Here is a 24,218-nt window from a genome sequence, read left to right as displayed (position 1 = left end):
GTGTAAGCCCGACTGTAAAACACGGCGGATGCTCGGTGATGGTTTGGGGATGTTTTGGACAAAGGGCGACTGGAGAACTTGTTAAAATTTAAGGGATTTTGTATTTTCATAAGTATATTTTAGCTATATACAGCAGTCTCTGTTTCTTTTGGTTGGGTCCTAAGTTTAAACATAAAACACGTGAAACCTCCATCCGTTAAAAACAAAAAAGACAATAAAGAGAGAAAAAGGTGAATAGGTACAAAATATGATGAAATATAATGCAGAAAATGTAATCATTGTAGAGTAAATCACATTTGTAGTTAGTAAGAATCTTCATACAATAATTATGTCTTTGTGGAAGATTACCTGGAAACATACTTGATAGAGTCTACTTCTTTTCTGACCGTATTTTTAACTCCAATTGGGCAAAATTTCATTGAATATTATCTTTTTATATAGGAATATCTCTAGGTTTTAATAGAAGAGACTGAAACTCCATGTACAAGTACAGAAAATATTTCAGGAGAATTTCCATATGGATGTACTCATGGATGGACATATTTATCATCAGAAGACATATTTGTTCCTTTTAATAAATTAGCTCTTATCAGTATATTAATAAAACCCACTCCTTTGAAGAACGGCAGACTATATACTCGAAATATTAAATTCCGAAATAATTTTCAGAGGTGAATAGTAGAAAATCATTTTAATATATTTGACACACCTCATATAACATCGAAATATGTATACGTTTGTGACAAAGCAAAGCACTTGCGCTGTAACGTTGTAATAATTGTATACTGCTGTATACAATACTGAAGCTACCTAGTTGAAACTGGAGTATTTGATTATCATTCATAAAATAATATGAACCGACATCGTGTTAATATAGTTATGTACCTCCGATTTACTATAATCCGCATCTATTTGAATCAGTTTATTTCCTTATCGCACCGCCCAATGTTTTTCCAACTGTTACTTGTATTTGACAATGAACGAGGTTAAACAAACATTAATTTATTCATACCCGACATGTTCGCTGAGAGAATTGACTTACGTGTTATAGACATTCTGGAGCAGAAATACATCGTTATATAATGTTCAAATATAGAAACTTTATTCTAGTCACATTGTTCAATAAACAGTTTCCAAACAAACTCTCGAAGCGTTATCCATTATTTCTTGAATAATCTCTACGTCTCCACACTCTGCTGTTATCTTTCTAATAATCCAAATTTCTATGTTGTGTTTTCTAAATAATTAATAGATGCGAAGTTGGGTAATTGTGGTGGCCATTGCTCTTTCTCGACCAATCCATCTGCCAGCAAATCGAATATTTAGATACAATTGTAGTATAATAAAGTCGAATCAAGAATAATGATAGATATTGAAATAAAACATTAAACATAGTGATTATAAATTATGAAGTAAACCAGAAAATAATTGAGTTTATTGAGAATTATATCAATTAATAGTTGAAGCAAACCATTTTACTCAATCTCAGTTAGAGAATCATATCTCATAACAAAATTATAATTATTGAATAAAAAAGGATGTATAGAAACATGAGGCACGCAAGGAATTACCCCTTTTTTGTTTGAGTCCAAGTCCTCAATCTGCCTTTTCATTGGAATTTCAGGAGGGATTGAAAAGCTGAAAAAATATATAAAATGATCAAAATAGGAATAAAAACTGATATGATTACCATTGAGAACATGGTTTACACTAATACTATCTCAGCTAGTATTGATCTAACTAGTGAGCTAGCAACCTGAACGGTAAGCTCTGGATATCGTTCCTTGTGTTTAGATAGTTTGGACGTTTTTCTGTTTCGATAGCTTCTCGAATAATTTTGGAATTGAATGAGTGAAGTGGAGCGATAGATTTGGTTATATTGAAATCGATTGTTTGTACTGTATGGACACGAAATTAGTGACAGACAACAAGTGTTCCTTTGCCCTGAAGAAAATACGTCGTTTTGTCTACCTAATATAGAGATAGAAGAAATCTGAGTAGAAAATTGAAGATTGTACATTTTTAATTTACAAATCTGATTGTTCTGTTTCTGATTTTGCGAAAACCTTGGGGTTTGAAAATTCCGCGAACTCTGTCTTCCATACTTCTAATATAAGGAAGGGATACCCTCAACTGATTCTCTAATTTTTCTGTCCGCCCATATTTCAAATGATATAGTTAGGTGCTCTTTATAACAGATATTGAGAGACCTCTAAGTTAGTTAAACATACTGCTTATCACAATAATTATTACATCTAATTTGGTATTTACCATCAAACAATTGTTCAACGTATTCTTGTATCTATAAACAATATTTTCAAACCTACTTCGTTAAATCTAATCCTTTTGTAAAAGCTGTATTGAAAGCTCCCAGAGCAAGTTTTTTATGTGTTTTTGATTTTGGTGAAGGTTTCGAAAAGAGTTTACTCAAATTATAACTACACCCTCAATAACAGTCCTTTCCTCATTTAATCTTTCAATGTTGAGTGGAAAATTAATCAGACGATGTATCAGGAAATGGATACTGGCTTTCCTCTGTTAGATATAATGGAAATATCAAAACAGAATGTAGCAGCATCCAGCGGTGTTTCTCCGAAATATATGCTAACATTTTTCTATTCTTTATTACTATGGTGTCCAAAAAGAAGGTCCACATATATGTACCATACCTTGTATAAAACTATATATATCTATGTATTGAAACTCTTAGCTTAAGTGCTTCTCAGGAATGATAAGCAATTGTTCATAGCTGTTTCTATACTTTTAAGAAAATTAGACAAGTAGTAGTTTTTGAACTTAATTTTCTTAAAATCCATGCCAGTTACAAGAAATAATCGAGCAAAAATGAGGGATCCAATTAATATGATTAAAGAACTAAGAGAGAACGTGAAAATAAGAGTTCAATTAGAAATGAGCCAAGATGATTCGTTGAGAAACCGAGAATGTAACTTGACAAATATCCAATTATCTACAAAAATCTACAAAAAACAGAAAATAACTGCAACAGCGACGAAGACTTTGAGTGAGAAATGTTTAATCAAAAATAATTTACTCCACGGAAAACGGTTGCATGCATGCATAAATAAAATGCTACATATCGGATTCATGGAATACCGGCATTAGCTGGCAATCATTTTTGTGACGCTAAACTCGGAATGGATAAAAAATTACGGTATTAAATTTAGAGATACTTGATTATTTTATCTAATACTCTTGTCCATTGTATTTCCCAACTTTATTGTTTCTGTTGGAAAATCGAGAGGAAAAGCACGACAATTACACTATTAATATCGACTTTAGTTGGTAAACCACCAATTTGCCGTCACATAGATTTCAAATTCAGTCCAGGCATAGTTTGCCACTTCGAATACGCCGAATCAAACGCAAACACTGTCACAATGAATTTAATCAACAAACTTCTTACGAAAATGTAAATTACAACCATAGATTATGCATTCCACAGTAGCTTTTGGGGTCGTTGAATTAACCAGATACAACATAACGTAAGAAAGTGCATTATAAGATTTTAACAGTTGGTAATAAAATAGTAATTTTTCTTATAGTACTTTTTTCTACGTCTTTCTAATAATAATTTGCAATAAACCTTAGGGTTTGTATAAAATTCTTTATCCAAATCCTCGTCATAACTGTAAAGTAAGAAAACGGTGATATTCGTGTATTGTTCAGTATAGAAAATAAAATTTTTCGTTGTTCCCATCGAAAATACGTAAAATAATTGGATATTATTATTTATATCAATGAGATACATTTTATTATTTTTTTGTAACTTCATTTCCACACCGGCATCAATTCACCTTCACCAAATAAAATAAAAGTCATCAACTCATAAATAGAACAAGATATGGCAGTAAAATTTATACCACGCATTTCACGAGAAACATGAGCAGTGAAAAAGTCCGTCACTGTACTGCCAATTTTCTTTGTTGGTAAATAATATAGATATGTGTCTGGATAATGATGATAAAGTGCTTAGAGGAATAAAGCTGAGAACAATACTGTATACTTTGCAGATATTTGTATAAAATTGATCGATTAATGTTATCTCTCTTTGTTGTCGCCTTTCATGTCAAACAATGATAACAAACTCGGAGTAGGATCAGTGTTTACCATCATTATTACTATACAATGTCATTATTAATCTCGTTAATAATAAGTATAGGGATAAAAATCGGAACTGCATTTTTATAAATTATCTACTCAATAATACCGATGTGCTAGATATAGATAAATATGATATTCAGAGTTCATGATTCATGGAAATATGGTAAAAGGGAACAAGCACTTGATCCGTGGAGAGAAGCCCGAAGTATGGTTAACTGTGGTAAGATATAACAGTGTATTAGTCTTGATCAAGTGTTCTTACATATAACGCCTGATACAAATTTTGGAAAAATGAGAAAACAGTTATATCTTCTGTCATAAGAAGTGATACAGAGCAGAGCAATTTACCTTTGCATCCATGGAGAATTATCCATACGTTCAAAACAATTTTGTAACCTTCTGACTTAGAAATACCAAATTTGGTACAATATATGAGACTATTCAGGACATTAAGACGATCTGAAATAACAGATTTTCATACCATTGACAATTTAATTCTAAAACTGTTTTGATCTCGTAATTTTTCATTAAATTGGATCACAGATAACACTTGAACAAAAATTTTAATAAGACATCATCAGATTTAACACATAACGGACTAAAAGAGGGAGATCCTCTATCTACTACGTTTACTGTAATACTGGAATGGATAGTACAAAGAAGCGGAATCAAAACCATGGGAACACTAAAAACAAAAACAATACAGTTCCTATCATATGCAGATGATGTGGTTATTTTATCAACAAGTGGAAAGGAATTGAAGAGTACATGCATGGCTTTCATAGAAATGGCAGAAATAACGAGTAACCGAGGAGAAATCTTCCAAGTTCATGAAAATAACGCATCTCAAAACGCAGGAGAATAAGAGATATCTTAGAGTGGAATTATACTGTCTTGGAATATTTATCTAAGAAAATGAAGGAAAAAACATAGAACCAAGGTGAATTCGAGGAAGCAAACAGACAGAAATAATAGATAAGACAGATTTCTTTATTAGTACAATATGGAACAGTTTTTTATTGATATAATACTTCTAAAAACTGAGATTATCATCCAATTTCAATTATTTTCTTATGAAATGAACGAAATATTATGTTCTATTACGGTCCTGCACCTTGCTTTTTGTATTCGGAGAATTCCGGGATAGAATCGCTATCAATTTTGTTGTAGGTCGTAACTAGGGTTGAATACAGTATCATGGAAGTCTTCTGTAAATAGGGAGAATTTTTTTAAAGGTCACATCTATTTCAAAGAGATTAACTACTGCAATGAAAAAGCTTTTCAAGTTTACCATGGTGGGAGATTTTGTCATCGATCTTCATGACAGTTTGTATAAAAAATGGGTGAAGTTTGTCATGGTAATGATGGCTCAATTTCCTCCCCCATATTATTACTTCAATTTTCTTGAAACAAGAAACACTTATAGAAATTGGTGAAATTCGAATGACAAATTTCAATCAATTGCTATAATTTGTTGTTGTACGAGGGTGGTCAGAAAATTTTCCGAGATAACAAAGAAACGAAACACTTTTATAATCATTTTTATTTTTCAATAAAGTATATTTTCAAGACTATATACTTAATCCAGCGATGATTCAACCATTTTAACCCTTCTAAGTGATAGTTGGCATTGTTAAGGTTAGAAAACTAGAAAAAATCGTTAGGGGCCAAAACAGGTGTATGCTGTGGGTATTCAACCATGTGCAGCTCGTGAATTATTCTTGTTATTGTTTTACCTTTTTAAAGAAAGAAGATAAGCACAATCTCGTGACTATCTCAAAAAATAGTCTCCATCCCTTCTATGGCCGATGAAACAGTTTTTGCCTTTTTAAGACATTCATTATTTCCAATCTACTGACGGTTTTTCCGTTTCAGGAGTGCAGTGGTGGATCCAGGTTTCATCCTCAATTATGAATTGATGAAAAAGCTTAAGCCGCGCCAATAAAGCCAGACAAATGTTTATTAGAATGCGCTTTTGCTCCTAAGTGAGCAAACGTGAAACTCAACGAGCAGAGAGCTCAAAATATCGCTCAGTTTTTGGTCGTCTCGAGTCAATTTGATACGGCGACGTTCGAATTCAGCTGCTCAAAATTTCATGGTCGTACATGGTAACTCCGTATACATTGTCTAACTACTCCTGTCTACAATCACAGTGCCTCTTAACATTGTAATTATTGAAGATGTGTACACAGTTTGTTCTGAATCATGTCAAATGTTGGTATTGAATTAGTTTTATAAGAGCCATACACCAGCCATTCGTAGAATATAGAATTAAAATAAATTATTTATTCCGTTTAATAATAGATGGCTGATTAACATTTTCTTGTTTTCGAAAATATTTCAAATAACCTTCTAACATTTTATCCACACTCTTGACTAACTTTTGTACCAGTTTTTCACCATTCGACTATCGTCTACCTAAAATGGTTGACAATAAGCTATCACCCTAAATGAATTTGATTAGTGAATAATAAAACAAAACATGAAAATTTAATACAAAAGTTTCAGACCAAACTGAGATCTGAGAAACAAATTATTTATACACTGTTCACAGTGTTGTATGTATCTTCAATTTAATGCAAATATGGGACTGTTTCTTTGAAATAACGTGGGTATTAGAATCGCTACTATAAAACTCAACTCGGTGTAACAGTTTTGCGGTTGAAATTTTGCATATTTTTTACAGTCCTGCAAGTGAGAATAGATAAAGAAATTAAAAAAGTATATCATAAATATTATTTTTGTAGTATCAACATTTGGGGCATACATTTTGGAACATAACAACCTCTCTAATTTTCTAATGAATTTCTTAGAAAAATCGATAATTCTTATAATCCCTTACCTTATTACTTTCTCATTTTCACAGATAGGATTTATATATTTCAATTTATTTTCAAGAGATCGTAAAATATGTTTTCGAGATATAAACCTTTTCACAGCTATTGGAAAATATTTACCGCCGTGAAACATCAACTTCCTGCAGACATCAAAGTAATTTATGAACTTGCACTTAAAAAAATATGGTAACATAAATTTTTTATGACCGAATATTGTCAACAGTTAACTCCATGCTGTAGTTCAATATATTTTGCCTCTCATTTAATTGCATCTTGATAACGTCATAAAATAGGATTAATTTATTGTAATTGTTGAACAAAGATAATTAGAAAACAATTATCAATCTCTTGATTCAATAAATATTTGTTTTATAATTTTGAGCTAGAGTGTCAGTCCAATTAAACAAAATCAGTAACAGAAATATTTGATTTGGAATTATTGAACACTCGTAAACAAATTTTTATTTCAAACGACAAATAATTGTTGGAGAAATAACAGGATTACTTCTACAGGAGTTAAGAGACTATCATCAAATTTCTACATGAGGAATATTATGTTCCTAATCGAAAACATATCAAATCACGATCGTTTTCTCAAAATCTCAAATAGATTCCGCTCGAGATTACGACGCGACGTAACTTAGCGTTCAGCAACATTCTTTCCTTTTGGTCGCTCAAAAAATTGGAGGAAATCATATTTATTTATTGAAATTTATTGAAATTGAAAATATTGGCCACGTAAACTGACGCTGTTTCCTATTTTAATCGCGTCTTGTTGTACTTCACTTTATGAATGTTTGAATTTATAAAGGAATATAAATATAAAAACAATCATATCCTCTTATATAACGAAATCTGACAATTTAAAATAAAAATTTCCATCTATTATCGGTAGAACTCAAGACCTGTGCTTGACTGTGCTTGAAAGTATTGATCTTCTCGAGTTAATAATTTACTCGTTATAAATTAATCTGATTCTATTGATTTATTGAATACTATTGAGAAGGACTCATTTTTTAAGGATAAAGGTATGTTTGGTTATACATTACTATTATTCCTTTCTAGTTGTAGTCATGCTAAAGGTAAAGCATCTTTCAGTATATAGCTAGCTGTCATGTTAATTTATATAGACATTAAAACTATCTGAATAACTATGAAAATCATATCTTAACCAACATTTATTAGTAGTAAAAATTAATGGTTTCTAATCAAAAACATCGATCGACTTAAGCACGTTCTAATTCACTACGTCAAAGATTTTTTATTCTCAATAAGAACGGACTAATTAATGTTCTTTTTGAAATAATTAACATTCAAGTCTTTTTTGTTCCTGAAAATACAATAATACAATTCTTTATAATAACGGTACTTTGTTCTTTATTAGATTTTTTCAATCTATTGAGGCAGAAATTTGATCATTACAATATATGTGAAGCTCAAATTTCCTCTTTCTTAGTATTCTTTATAATAAAATCCATAAAATCCGGAAGAATCGTTTATAATGAAACTAAAGGACATAATTAAAACTAGCGAAATCATATAAGGATGACTTTCGAATTTATAATTTCCTCTTTACAGGATGATAAGTTACTAGAGAATAATAGAAGATTGTTTACCAAAAAATCCCACACATTATACTTTATATCATTATCATAGTATTCATAAGCGATGAATCTATGTGCATCTGAATGTATCTATATCATAGAAAGTATTCAATACGTGGTTATGATTTAGCTGGTACAAAACACCAGGTATTAACAAAAAGAGAAAGTCCGTTTTGTCGATTGCGATATTTCCAATCAGGTCCTTTTATCAATTGAATGAGAATTTCTGATGATGATATAAACATTCGCAATTGAACTGTCTAAACGCATCTCATTATCTACATTATCGTCTCCAAAGACTGAAAGTAAAATAAAACTTACTTAATATATGAAGGACCTTCAAAGTTGTCTTGACTTACTACACAATAAATTTCCGATCACTTAGATTGAGCTATAGAGAACAAATTCTGGTTTGCGCTGCAAAACAGGTTTTGATTTATTGATATATAAATGTATGCAAAGGAATAGGACAAATAGCACGAGTAACTCTTGCAAAAAAGGGACTGAGATGTCTTGTATTTTGTATAATTGTCGGATGAGATTTATCTATATAACACAGACATTTATAGGAAATATCTACCCAGACAATGTCATCAGATCAATTATATAACCCATAAGGAAAGAGCATGGAGGACGTTTTGTGTTTGTAGACGATATTGTTTAAACAAATAGCACAGAATGGAGCAAAATGTATTGGAAGAAGCAACTGTGTGAAGACTAAATTGGCAAGGAAACTATTACATAAAATATTAATTACGCTAAGTACGAATGGGTGATATGCAAAGAAATTTTTTGAATATATAATTCAACGATCATTTATCAGGAACTGATTATAGCAGTTGAAAAAAGAAAAAAAATGAACACTATTCTACAAGAGTTAATTAATAATTCAATTATTTTCATATCAGGGCGAACCATTGCACTATTCCAGAATAAAAAACGCTTTCCATCCTAACTCACAGACACTATTTATAAAAAGCGTTGCAAGAAAATAGCAAGATGCGGATAATTAATTGAGGAATTTCATTTTCTTATGGATTAGAAAAATTGAGAGTTTTCCCGTCTGTACTATATACAGAGTGAGTTTTATGTATGGAACCCCTCAATTATGTCAGAAATGGCTTGTATGATTTGTGTACAAGGGTCTTGTGAGTCGGCCGGTATTATGGTGGTATTTATATTGTTGTCAGATATTTCCTTTTTCCGGAAAAATAATGAACTTTGTTATTTCAAATAGATCACCCTGTATATTTTGTGTTTTATACCTAAATGCCATAATTTCGGAGTTATAGCTACATTTTCAATATCTCCACCAAAGTTACAATAAAACATTTAGGTGGCTACAATTGAATATTCCTTAAAAATTTATGTGCTAATACAAATCTCGTAACAAGGTCTAGTGTCAGAAGTTAGTAAAAAGCTTAATGAAACTGGTTCAGTAAAATATTTATCCAAATCATGGCGCAGAAAAACTACAACAACTGGAGACAAATCTTCAAAAGTTTATGTCATGTTAGAAGTAGATCCACATTTGTGGAATTTTAGAAAACATACAGTAAAGGTAATTACAGCAGATGCTAAAAATGTTGTCTATTTACTTCAATACAACAAGCCATGCGATTTTTAAAACTTTGCAATACATTTTGCAACATCCCTGACTGCCAAATTCTTCTTATCTCTGTGGTAATCCTATCTTCTGAATATTGACAGGTTTTGTGTCATAAACAATATTCTTAAGTTAACACACAAGAAATAGTCTAAAGGATTCATGCCGGGTGATCGCGGGGGCCATTCGATAAAACTATGCCTCCTGGGAAACACCTTATCCAGGTATTGCCTCACCACACACACATAGTGAGGTGGGACACTTTAGAGAATGACATTTAAAAATTGTGTGTGTGTGTTTCGTTTTCAACTAACTGTTCCTTCTTATCGCATCCCTTGTTCACTAGCTATTTGTCTCGTTCTTTCTGCAGGTATCTAGAATACTAAATAATTCGATTATTGCATGACAATTGTCTTATTTCCAGTTGTTGCGAGAATAATTCTTTTTGCGTGTAATTAACTACGCTACAATATTATTTTTTACTTCGCGAAAATATCTGTAACTAAAACTGGAATGTGTTGTCTCTATTTAAATGATTATTAGTAATAAAATTTATTTTTTCAGAAGTGTCAAGGATTCTGCGCACTTTTTACATGTATATGTCATCCCAATTTTTTTAGCTTTCATTTCCTCGGTGAAATTCCAAGGAGTAGGCAGATTGGGTCCTTGGAATTTACCAAAAAAGGGTGATTGGTTGCTAGAAGTAGGCAGATTGGGACCACGGAATCGGATGACTTTTCATCAATGAACGAATAATCACTTTACCCGCATCCTTCTCTTGATAATGGCCTCAAAGTGGGAGCCTAGTTCGTTTATTCATTCAGAAACCTACTCCAAAATATATATTGTCAGCTGTTCACAAAGATGCTACATAAAATAATGTCAACACAAAAATATTAACCTATAAAAAACATCCTGGAGTAAATACAGCAATACATATCCCAATGATATCAGTGACGCAATAAATTACTGTCGGAAAAATAATAAATCCTCTCATTATATAAGAACACAATATGGACAAATTATTTCTATTCCACGTTCAAATTTGTTGTTCAATTCGTTTCAATTTGTTTACATTGCGTTGCCGAGAAAATAACTCAAAACAATACCTCTAAGTATTATGAAGTTGTTATTGATCAGTTTGTGTGACGTGGATTCCTTTTACATGAATAAAAGTCGCATGAATGAGGGTGGTTTTATGTATGAAATAATAATTCATCATTCAATTCCGCTCCAAAAGATGTTTCAGCATAAAAGAGCAGTGCCGTTGTGGCAGACTCATAATTATTTCACTTTAAGTACCATTGAACCTCTGATTATATCCAAATATTTCTGAAGGGTAAAATATTCGTGATTATGACAAGTGATACCGGCGATAATATTTGATTACCAAACGGGATCTGATGATACTTCTCAAGTATTTTACGGAGATATAAATATATTTATTGAATTATTTACTCGTTGACAATCTCGTATTTTCATTTTAGAATCTACTTCAAATATCAGACTAATATGGAATAGATAATTACTGATTTAATTCCCAGTTTGTCGTTAATGCTGTAGAAAATGAAAGGAAAATGTATTTTGAGGTTCAAGAAATATCAAAGAGTAGCAACAACTAAGGAATTTCTCAAAAATTATCATTTTAATTTCGTTGAAGGCTTCGAAATAAGTCAACACAAACTTGTGAAGACTACTTTTTTTGGAGGGGATGTGATGAATAGTTCAACCATGATTTTTCTAATTTCTTGTTGCAGCTTCAAGTTGCTGAATTTTGACTGATCTTGGTGCGTACTTTACGGACTCAACGTACCTCTTTCCGCTTTTGTTTTGACACTGATCGATTCCGATTTTAATCAGTGAACTGTATCGTATTGCGATGTTCTAATGAAACTTATAACTTATTAAATTGTAGGTAGACTGGTTGTGTCTATAGAACCTGATATAAGTAATCCTTTCAATGATTGCCTTGTACTGCGTGAGATTGAGGTGTTTCGACCTAGGGTTATCGGATTTCAGATTTGAAATCGTTCTAATAGGAATACAATTCCAACTATTTGACAGCTACAGCTGAGAAATACTTACAGAAAAAAATAAACTTGAATGGAATGGATGAATATCTATCTGCTCCAACAAATAAATTTTTAGAAATTTTGAAAAGATCTTAGCCAGCACGAAATTTGGTTAGTGGCCCTCCATCAAAACATTAATTACTGTTATAGAAACTGTGAAAAGTGTGTTATGTAACTCTACAAATTATCTCTCAACTTGAAAGCCTTAACGTTATCAGTGCTTTACTAGCTAAAATGGCATTGATTGTTAATACTGATCCTTTGTATAAATGAAAAAAAACACTGTAAATAAACAAAATGATTTGCTCAAATTACATATGACCATGTAGAACACTTGTGCCAATTTAGTGACAAAAATATATTTTCCCTCTAAATAGACTTTTAAATGATTCATTGCCTTGACTGATAAATGTAAATTATCAAATTAGAAAATGTTAAGTTTATGTATTGAACAAATTATTCAGTAATTTTGTACTTAGGTTAAAATAATCTTTTACATGTATAAATCATTTATAAATAAAAAGCTTTTCATTTGTGGTAGAATTCTTCATTATTTTTAATGTTTATTTATAAAAGGACGGTGGGGATGTTTGGTACAATTTACTTTTTTATTATTTTAGCTGCGATTTCAATTGAAATAGCAATTTTTCTGCTTCGGAATGGTGCTACTTGAAAATTAATAACATAAAAAAATAGAATTATTCTGATATTTTATCCTCCCATATCCTTTACGATTGTGGACAACTACTACGGATTCTGGAATAAAGAGTTAATGACGTAAGTAAAAGTAAACAGTGACAACTTTCTGTATGCCCAGCTACTCATGGAGTTCTGAAAGTAGTGGAAACCAGGAATAATGAGATTGCAGTCTTTACTAGACGCTACAAATGGAAAATACTTTGATATATTTGACACAAAACAGAGAAAATCTGCACTGCAAGAAATGTGAATATCTACGAGTAGGAGTCATCCTGGATAGAAAACTCTTATGATCTACGCCCATATCAAAAGAGAATATAGATACCAGGTAGGTATCGATGTTTCTGCTATGATAGTTCCATTGTAGGCAGCTAGGACCTGAAATAACTTTACTGATACCGTGGAACATTTCCAACTATTTAAATTTACAATTTTGGATATATAATAAATTTTTAACCGTTCACAGTGTATATTCGATTTTCAAACCAACCAAACAACTTTTTCAAAAGGATAATAAAATATTTTATAACTTTATTATCATTATCTTATGTTATTGCTATGAATATTTCTATTCATAGTAATAATGAGCAGTAAAATTATATAGATTTATGTGGCACCAGTTTTCGGATCTTCTTCTAAGGAAAATTTTTCTTGATGTGTTTACGATTGTGGAAAACCGATTCGAAATTTATTCATCGTACTTATATCCAGCATATCAAAAACCGAAACGTGTCATCAGTCAGATAAATCAGAAAAATTAAGTGTGTTTCATTCGCGCAATAATTTTTTCGAACGATATATTTTTGATGAGGACGTAGAATTTCATAAAACGAACTCATTCCTTTGTAATTCAAGAGAGATATAAAATATTCCGTTTCTTGTCGTTAAGGTCAACTGAAAACTCATTATATTAGATCAAAAATTCCACTCATAATTTTTATTGTCAGACAAAAAAACGAATTACTCAAAAACCGGGTAAGAATTGAATTTGAACTGATATATACAATGAAGCTACATAAAGAGATTTTTTCGAAAATATTCTACAATTCTTTCTTTTGGTTATTTTTATCAGTTACATGTACTTGTTTTAATACCTCTGAGCACTGTTATTGATAAGTTTTGTATCATTTCAATAAATTTGTTTAATATGTCTTCATTTTCTGACATTTTAGAAAATGTTCTTGGCAATTTTTTACTTTTGCGAAGAATTCAACCTCTCGGTGTCGAATTCACATTTCAAACATTAAGGTCCTTATCATACTAGCGGAATGCGAGGTTCTTCAGAGCGGAGCGAACGCGGCCCCATTCACGGCGCGCAAACGCAGCGAATTCGTTGCAGACGCGCAAGAGATCGCTGCGAATAGCGCTGAAGCCATTTTGTACTGTATACTTATTTAATGTTAGAAACATACCTAAATGTATGTTTTCATGTCTTGACTCAGCATGTATCAGATGCAACAACTCATAAAATTTAGGTCTTGACATTCGCAGGTGAGTACGAAAGTACACAAAGTAGTCGCTTTCTTCCATTCGATGCTTTCGTTTTCATCTCCGGCGTCTTCGAAGTAACAAAACCAACAGTCGGCGGCGTGTTCGCGACGCATTCGATGCTGCTAGTATGATAGGACTGTTACTTGTTTATATATTTTATGTTCCTTCTAAATTTGAGATCCGACAACACCGCTCAATTTCAGCCAGCGTTTCCTTCTGATATAAACAACTCAAACTCACCGATATTTGGGTGATTCCGTTCTAACTGTGATTTTTTGTATTCAAAATTTCAAGATTTTAAAATTTAACTTTTCTAACTTTTTTATGCATATTATTCATCTATTTTACTGTAAAAATAAAACTCTAAGAGGAATTTACTACAACTTCAAAGTATCACGAGCAAGACACAAATGTCGGATTTTGAGTTCCACGGTACTGACTCATTTATCCACGGTACTGACATGGTAACTTAAGATATTAAACAACAAGTGCATCAATTTTCCTCAGTTTGATCATAAACATTAGAATTTATAAGGTAATTAGTTTAAATCATTTGTTACGACAAAAAAAATTAATAATTTATCGGTAAATTCTAGGAATGGACATGACACGGTACTGACATTCAAGTGATGTAGTATAAGTTTTCTTTAAGTGGCAAGTTATATTGTATAAAAATAATGTTTAAATATCTTAAGAATTATTCAATTAACACAAAATTTTTATTAATTGATTATTAATTAATGACTAGTACAAAAAAACAATACAGGACATTGAATATCACAGTTAGAACGGAATCACCCATTTACAGTTTTTTATCATTTAATTATCTAGATCGTGTTATGTTCTATTTCGCAGTTTTTCTTATTTTCATGTAGAATATACATATTAAATTTATGACTGTTTGTTTTGTGTATTTATTTTCATTGCACCTCTCGTTTTACGGATTAAATATAGACAAAAAATAAGGTGTTCTACACAAGAAACATTACGTTACCCGAAGCGGATGAGCGGATATATGAAATTCAATTTTAGTTAAAGATTTTGAGATGAAAATACTGAAGCTTTTAAATAATCCATTCTGTAATAAATAGAATAAATAAACGAAAGACGCTGTTTGTTATCAGTAAATATATCAACATTCGAAATGATATTTTATTGTCTTTGTTTAGAAGTTTATTCGCGAAAGATGAGAGCATTCAAATGATCTTTATTATGAGACTAATGTTTAGTACCCATAAACAGAAAGTTTTATGGTGTCGAACCAGCTAATTCACCTAGATTAATTTTCAATCAAATTATTTATTGCGTAATAAACCCAAATAATAAACAACGTCCACGAAAGTTCATTTCAATATGATTGGATCCAATTGAAAGACTTCATGTACATCATCTTAAGATCGCATAATAATCTATTTAAAAGGATTCATCATTTTTATTCTAATATGGCCCTCTTGTAATGAAAAATTGACAAATGTATTACTTTATTTCTTCCCAGCGATGTTCTTCTAGCATTTTTACTGCGGCTCGTAAGAATTGTTTATAGGCTTTGCAAACCACTGATTTACCGACAAGAGATTTCGTTATCTGAAAAAAATCGTTGCTACATAAGTATTCTTTCAGTACCAGAAAGAGCCAGTAATCTTTGGGAACCAAATCTTCTCATTTTACGAGTCCTTCACTCTCACTGTTCGCAAATATCTTCCCTAACTTTCTGCAGTCATTTTTTCCTCCTTCCTCACCTTTCAGGAATCGTTTCACCCATCTATCTTCAGTCGTTGTCCCTTTAAATTCTATGTGGTAATTTAAGGTCCTATTATTGTGTGGTACATTCTTATTTTAGCCCTTCGTGATACAATTTCTGCTACTTTACTACCTTTTGCTATTTATTTTCCTCTTTCCCTTTCTTGTCTTCTTTATTACTATTAGTGCCACCCGAATATTCGAGATTTGTTCCACTTTTTCTATTTTCTAATTATTCACAGTAATATCGGTTTTCTCATTATCTTTTATCGCCATGTATTTTATTTTATTGTTGATCACTAGGTTATATTTTCTTGCCTTCTCTTCCACTAGCTTAAGTACAGTTGCAAGTTCTTTTCTAGATTAATACTAAGTCGTCCGCATCATACATTGATGTTTATTTTTATAAATCAAACCTTGGGTTCTTATACCACTTTCTTCAAGTACTCATTTTACACAAGGATAGTTGTACTCAGGCCTCTGTGACTAATTTTGCATTAAGCATCTATCTTGGGTTTGTAGTGTTAAAAATTGAGAAAAAGGGTCGGCCAAAATGTACAGATCACCTGATTTGTGGCTTAATTATCACTTTCTTGGAAAATTGTTCCAAATAAATTTGTTTGTGTATTTCGTAAACTAGATAATGATGTTTCCAGATTTTCTCTTTATGACATATTTTTTAAGTTACATTATCAGATAATATTTCATAATTTTTTGTGTTTATGATTTTTGTTGAGTAGATATGATATTGCTACGAACTAGGTCACAAGATGGACCGTGGAACCGGTCCTGTTTGATAAATTTCATAGAATCTAAAATATGGTGGATGCGCCGGGTACTTTCCAAGAGTGGCAATACTCAGAAAAGCTTCTATTTACATGTTTTTATATACGGCGACGATTTGTTTATATTGTTTTTATTAAATCAATTTCTAGGAATTTATTTTTATTAGTCTACATCCTAGAACCGAATTATCAGAACTCAGTAAATAGTAAAGTAAAAACGCGAATTTTAATAAAATATATTAGTGAATATTTAAGTCTTGAGGGGAAATTATTACAAATTTAGTGATAAGTTCAAGTGTAGTGTATAGTTAAATTAAGGGAAAAAATCGTTTGTATATATTGACCACATCTTTGGAAACATTTTAAATAAATTAGAAAATTAGAGAATTTACCTACGGTTACAGTTTAACAACATCAAATTCACTGTTTTTTTCACAAAAATAACAATAATTGAAAACTCTAAATACGACAACATGACAGTATCCCAATATATCAGGCTTTATATTTTGGCTATGATTCGCTTTTAAGTCTTAGAGAGTTTGAGATAAATACTATTAAATCTAGACAAGAAATTAAAGAATTCTAGTTAAAGTTGAATTAATTGTAACCAATATTTAGTTTATTTTTCCAATTGTCATAACATACGATTCATAATTCATAGCTAACATACTTTTGTGACATAACTGTTGTGTAAATCAGGCTACCGCTACATATATTACTTAAATTTTGTTATTTCTGGTAAAAACAATAAATTCTTAGATCTTAACTAATTATTTCCCAGACGATGAATACATAAGTGTTCGAAAGCTTGGAATATATTAAAGTTAGTACGCTTTGGTTCTTTATTTCACCCCATTCCCAAGCGAATATTTCCCTGTGTGTCAAAATTGACAGGAATTCACGGCAGGAATTTCGAAAATTTACCGAAAAAAATTTTTTTACTGCGTGAACGGAATTAGAACCCATGTCCGGCGAATTCGAATGTTGATGTCTTAGCCCGCTCGGCTAACGAACGCAATTAGTGGTGAAATAAGCAGTAATAAGAAAGGAGATTACAAACAAACAAAACAATATACAGGTGTAGGTAATATAAGAGTATTAACAATGATATTGATTAACTTTAAGGACGAATGGTATGGACTCTTTATAAAGAATTTCTAGAAAAGCTTACTTTGCAAGTACAATTTCATTCTTTATCACTACACGAACTTTATGAATAGAGTATGATTATGGAGGGTTAAAAGTATACAATCTAATTGAGTAAATTTCGTCATAAGGTTTATGATACAATCAAGTTCTCGTATCATCATGTGTAAATACAATTTTATACCTCAAATTATTTTTATCTTCATAGGCCCGGCAAAATTTATTTTTGTTTTTGGCTAAATCAGTTTATCCGGAATTGATTCGGACATGATTAAATTATTTTGGATTATTCAGATCTTGATGAGATTATTCTATCCTGGGTTGGATTATTTATAGATTAATAAATCTGAATTATTCTGGATTGTATTTAGAAATGTACGGAATTGTATTGGCAGAGTTTAATTAAGATAATGATCGCAACAAAATTGTTAAGCTTGGTTAATTGCTTTATTTCATAGATTCAGTAATTCCGAATTTATTTTATTTAATGGATATTTATAATCCGTCTATGAAGAAAAAATTTTTAATATCCTTTCGCCGAATTCACAGTCCTCAAGCTAACAATGCCGTCCTTGATTAAGATATATATTACCTTTAAAAGTTTCTCTTGCAAAGGATAATTTATAGTTTTAAACTATTTTCAACGTGTTGATTTGTATTTACATCATACTGATGCTTTAGATGCGAATAAAGTAGATTGAACAACCTAAATCTAGGACTCACCGTAGATAGTGAAGTCGTCTGGAACAAGCATGAAAAGGAGTTAACCAGTGAAGCCACGAATGTTCTGATGGTGTACAGAAACTTCGCAGAGAAGAATTAAGGTTGTATTTTTGAGGAGCGTAGCGAAAAAACCTCGTAAAATTATTTAATTAGTAGAACAAATCGGAACCTTTTGCAGAAAGTGATCAAATCTGGAACATGTATCAGTGTGAAAATTATTAGCATTAACAACAAACAAAACACAAAATATACCATATACAAGTATTTTTAAAACAGAAAGATACGCAATTGAAAAATGTGTCTAGTTCTACTTACGATGGTATCATCGTCAAATGGAGAACATCATTATGTACTATTTTAAACGTTGATTGAATTTTGAGTCCCGCTTGTTTATATATGTTACGCTCAAAGACCGAAAATGGCCAGTGGTTGTTTGAAACAGCCACAACGCGTTCTGTGCGACTTGTGTTTGCCAGAACGCGTTGTGCCTGTTCTGATATAGCCAAAATCCGAATGAAATTATTTTAGATTTGGGAACCGTCAGCTCACGTAATAAAATGCTGCTTATTAATAATCATTTGGTAACAAAGTAGTACAACACTCATTATTTGAATAAATGTTTAATGACAATGTTTTTATATATGTATTGCGTCAAACATAAACAATGAAATTCAAAATGCCTCAACAATTCCTCATGCAAAAACAAATTGTTGGATATGCAGCGACGATTGATTTTAGTAATATACTTTTTTACATTTAAACGACTGTTAATAATTCTTATCAACTATCATATATAAAAACGTTGTCATTAAATATGTCAATTTTAAATATCATTCAAATCGCATGGGCCATTTTATAATAAAGATTGAATAAGGCTCAAATTAACAGTTTGGGACAGCGATAAGTTCATTTGAATCGCTTTATTTAATCGCATTAAGAAATATGTGGTAGGCTTGTATAAAGTCTTTTTGTAAACAAATCCAAAGGTTACAATGAAAATAATTATGCAGTTATATACGTCTAATTTCCATTAAAAATATTATTCTATGAAATAAAGAAAATAAATCACGATACCTTGACATCATAAAATTATTATGTACGTAATATTAAGAAGCTGAACATTTCCAGGCAAAAGTAAATAATTGTTGTCGATGCGGAAGCCTGCGGCAATGCTGTGGACTTCCCTACGAAATATATGATTTTTATCCAAACAATATATACCATTGGAGTGTTTTTCATCCCATGAAATAAAAATATGTCTAAAAATTTACATTGAAAATTTCGTGTGGGAAATACTGACAATATTTTATAACAGCTAAGGGGAATCGAAATTTATCAAATCAAACAAGGAGTATATGATTGGTATTAAATACATTCAATAGCGATGGTTGTCTTCTTAACATGTTACTTTACGTCTGATATATAGCAAAAATTTCATTTTATGTCACCGTTTTGATTAATGTAACGCACCATGTCGCAAAGGTGACAACTGAATAAATCCCGTATAAAAACGACTTCTTGTGTATATTTTGGCGCAAATTGACACTTTTTTTAATCAGGTAATTATAAATCTCTCAAATTATACAGGAGAGGTAGACGATTCTCCAAGATTAGCGGGGCACGCGAATTAAGTGAAAAAAGTATTAAATTGATTACGCGTGAAAAAAGTTAATAATTCATAACAGGTTATATTACGAACTTGCTGTTGAAAACTTTAAAATAATAATATGTAGAAATTTTTCGTCCGTATCATTTCCTTTATAACAGAAATATTTAAATGGATGTAAGAGAATAATGATGAATGCAGTAATCCCGCGGTTTTTTTATTAAAAGTTCATAATCAACACAATCAAATGCTTTTGAGAAATCACATAATAGGAGTGCAGTGAATAATTTATTTTTAAGTTAGGAATATACATTAATGCGTCTTTAGTGAAATTATTAGATGTTGAACTGCCCATCAGATCTTTTAATGGGCAATTTGTTGAAATGTACAGACTGTGGAATGTATCCAAACTATTCAAGAATCTCATTAAAATAAATCACATAAATATATAGTCTTTAAATAAATTTATAAATTTCCCAGTTTTATAATTTCTGTTTTATTTATTTGAAAATGATGAAAAATGCTTTCATAAACAATTTTTCCTCTCAATCATAAACGGAAATTACAGCATCACATAAATATTATAAAACGTTTTTCATATTTTCAACTTTGAACATCATTAAGCGTTTGTTAATGACAGTTACAAAAGGTCATTAAAATAATTGTTACCTTAAAAAAGTTCCAAAACCTGTTGTAACTTGTCTGAAAGTTGAAAAATTCACCATTAATTTCACCAAGAACCAATTGCTCCAATATCAAATCGAGTGAAATGGAGTTTACCGTATCAACTAATAAATGATATATATCGGGAAAATATTTCCTAACACGTTATCGCATGCTTGAATGACAGTTTCCAACTGATATCGCAGTGTGTAAAGTGACGGCAAGAGGCTTTTGATTTGTTTTGTTTGAATCGGAACCTCAGTTCCGAACTCGCGAATACGCTGGACCAGCTGAATTAGAAACATAAAGCAGAATGTAGGTTGGCAACTTTTCAAAAACAAAGTAATGTATTCATAAAATAATTTAAATTACCACATTATCTGCGCTAGAAATACACGTCGGAAATTTTTGAAAACAAGTATATTTTTGTTTTAAGACTGCGCTAAGTGACGTTTCAATTATATACACAGTATGTCTAGAAATAAAAACACATCTTATTTTTCGCGTGAAATATTATTTAAATAATAAACATATATTTTGCTCAATTCAACTCTCATATAAGTTCTATCTAGCCGCACATACAACGAGCTTCAACTCGTTAATTTTTTTAATTCTCGGTTTTCCAATATTTGAAAAAATCTAGATAGTACAAGAAATGTTTTCCTGCAACCTCCATGGTGTTCATTGCCCACGGAGTATCAAATCCGTCAGAACTAAGGAAGACTTGTTGTTTATCACCAATTCTGATATTTTCTCCACCCTTGCCCAACATCATGTCCATACCGGACAACCAAACCAAAACTATAGCCCCACTCCGCTCCTTCAAGTCCAAGATTATTCGAAAAGAGAAACGTCCAAACTTTCTGAATACAAGGGACGATAGCCAGAGATTGTCGGCAACTTGGAAACACCTTCTTCATCCACTTCACTCCAATACCTCTTCAACCAACAAAAACATTTCATCTAAAACCCTCCTGAGAAGCCGATCTCCACACATTTATTACCTTTCCTGTCACTGATATACTGACATAACCCGCTAATAGGTCCCTATAATTACATGATTCAGTCGACTAGCTCCCAGTGAGCTCAAGACCAGCAGTGAGTGTGAGTTCAAAGACAAGGAGTAGGCAGATTGAGGTCCTGGAATCAACCAGGAAAAAGAGGTGATTCGTTACGTGAATTAGGCAGATTGAGACCACGGAATCGGATCACTTCTTACCAATGAACGAATAACCAGCTTAAACATACTCTTCTCTTGATAATGGCTCCAAAGTGGGAGCCGGACGTCGAAAATTTTTGAAATTCCAACAAGGTTCAACCCGTGGAATTTCGGCAGTATATTCCAAAGAAACCAACTCATCCAGAACATTTTGACGTAAGTAACAAGTCTACTGGTGATGTTCTAAGATCAATTTCACCAAAATCTGGCTCAAGCCGGAACGTATTATTTCATAATGATTGGTTCACCGGTTATGTACTTATTTAAATTAGAGGCAACTACCTCCCAATTTTTTTTGGTTTGGTTTTTGGTACAGACGAAACAACTGGATTTGGATTTTAGAATGTAGTCTCATACCCAATGAGCCTAAAGTAGTGTTACTTATGTCTTTTCTCTATCACACCATAGATATTGATATGATTGCAAAATTTTAGTTGATAGTAGCCAAGACGAATAGAAACAGTAATCAATCGAAAAAGCAATTTTGGGCAGTGAGGATATGATTTTATTTATTTTCGATGATATTGAAAAATCATTATTTCTTTTAATTCGTTGCATTTTTAATTTTCGTTACAAAAAAGTAGTTTTTAGATTAAATTCAAATACATATGTGATAAGTGTGAAAAGCATCATAGTTTGCAAAGCTGGTCCAATTTCACTGAAATGAGGCTTAGACGTTCCAAATTTTGGACAGACGTTATATCAGCAATATCTTGTTTTAAAATAAGTATTTTTATATGCAACATGTTTAGTTTCTACCCTTATAACGTCAGGATATTGGGTTTTTAGCGATATGACAAGAGATTCAACAACAAACTTCAACTAATATAGACCTGACAATCCTACATATTTGTAATACCTAAAAAATTATTTCACTTCAATTGTATTCTCGTCGTACCAAATTGTTGCTTGTTAATATTGAAATAAAGCTCCTATGTATAAAAATACGGCAATGAAAAATTATCTGAGCGACTATTATGAACCTTCAATGGAGAAGATAAGCGTCGAGGTAACTATGGAAACGATCTGCCTCGAAGGCGTCGGCGTCTGTTTGAAATTGATACCAATTAAGATATGTATCTGTTAGCTGATATAATAAAAGAGTGCAAAACTAGATGTTGTAGATTTTCGAAATTATAAAAACCTTCAAAATATATGAAATACTTTTGGATCTGAGTACTTGTGGAATAATTCTTCTATCATTTAGTTAATTTTATATACATGTGTTAATAAAGTGACCTAGATTCTTCATAAAAACGTCCATCTCAAATTTTTTTGTAAACTAAATAGAATTATTATCAAAGAAAATTGAAAAACTCCTATATTTTTACTTCCTCCTTGTCTCTTTTTGTATTGCCGATAACTATGCTCCATAAAGCATCATGAATTGTGTTATTGTGTAAACATTGCAATCGTTAACAATTTGCTCTTGATTAGTTTCTCATTGGCATCTTTCGTTCTATACGGTGTCAAGATTTTTATCATTTATTTTAGACCTTCACCCTCCATTACTGCTCATTTGTTTACTTCAGTAGTATCTGTGGTTCTTTTTTCTTTTCGACCTTTCTTAAAATATCCCTTGTTCACGTTTTTTTTTATGAAAAAAGCAAGCACAAATTCGATTGGTACCTGCCGTATCAAGATGCCTGTGGAATAGATCTTGAACTTCTGTGATTGTAATGTTCGGGCCTTTCTAGCTTATTCCATAGGCTTGCATTCCTCCAAAGGAAGAAGTCCCGATAAATTGACATTCTGAGCGTCTGCAGGCAAATTCGTATTCGTGACCAGGTCTGTATAACGCAAGGCTGGAATGTAGCAACCCTGGTACCTTCGAACGTAATCGGCAATCCATTAGACGTCGAGCGGCTGCCTGCATTTTGGCTGGAGGTGCACATTTTGAACTAT

At 31.6% G+C, this 24,218-nt stretch overlaps 1 protein-coding gene across 3 annotated transcripts in view; it reads right to left on the bottom strand.

Moving 5' to 3' along the window:
* The window catches only part of LOC130892690 (neuropeptide Y receptor type 2-like), a 69,208-nt gene extending 47,842 nt beyond the window's left edge, over positions 1–21,366 (bottom strand). Inside the window, exons 1-2 of one of the 3 annotated variants that reach the window (XM_057798234.1) lie at positions 21,101–21,290; positions 18,826–19,016 (exon numbers count right to left, since the gene is read on the bottom strand). The gene's annotated coding sequence lies outside the window, so the exon portion shown is untranslated. Of the gene's footprint in view, positions 1–18,825; positions 19,017–19,140; positions 19,356–21,100 lie in introns of those variants that run through there. The other 2 variants (XM_057798233.1, XM_057798232.1) reach the window with 2 other exon arrangements.
* Positions 21,367–24,218: the final 2,852 nt, after the last annotated feature.

The sequence above is a fragment of the Diorhabda carinulata genome, chromosome 4 (assembly GCF_026250575.1).
Source record: "Diorhabda carinulata isolate Delta chromosome 4, icDioCari1.1, whole genome shotgun sequence".
Lineage (NCBI taxonomy): Eukaryota > Metazoa > Arthropoda > Insecta > Coleoptera > Chrysomelidae > Diorhabda > Diorhabda carinulata.
Note: the sequence above shows the minus strand (reverse complement) of the source record. Positions and strands in the feature narration are given on the sequence as shown.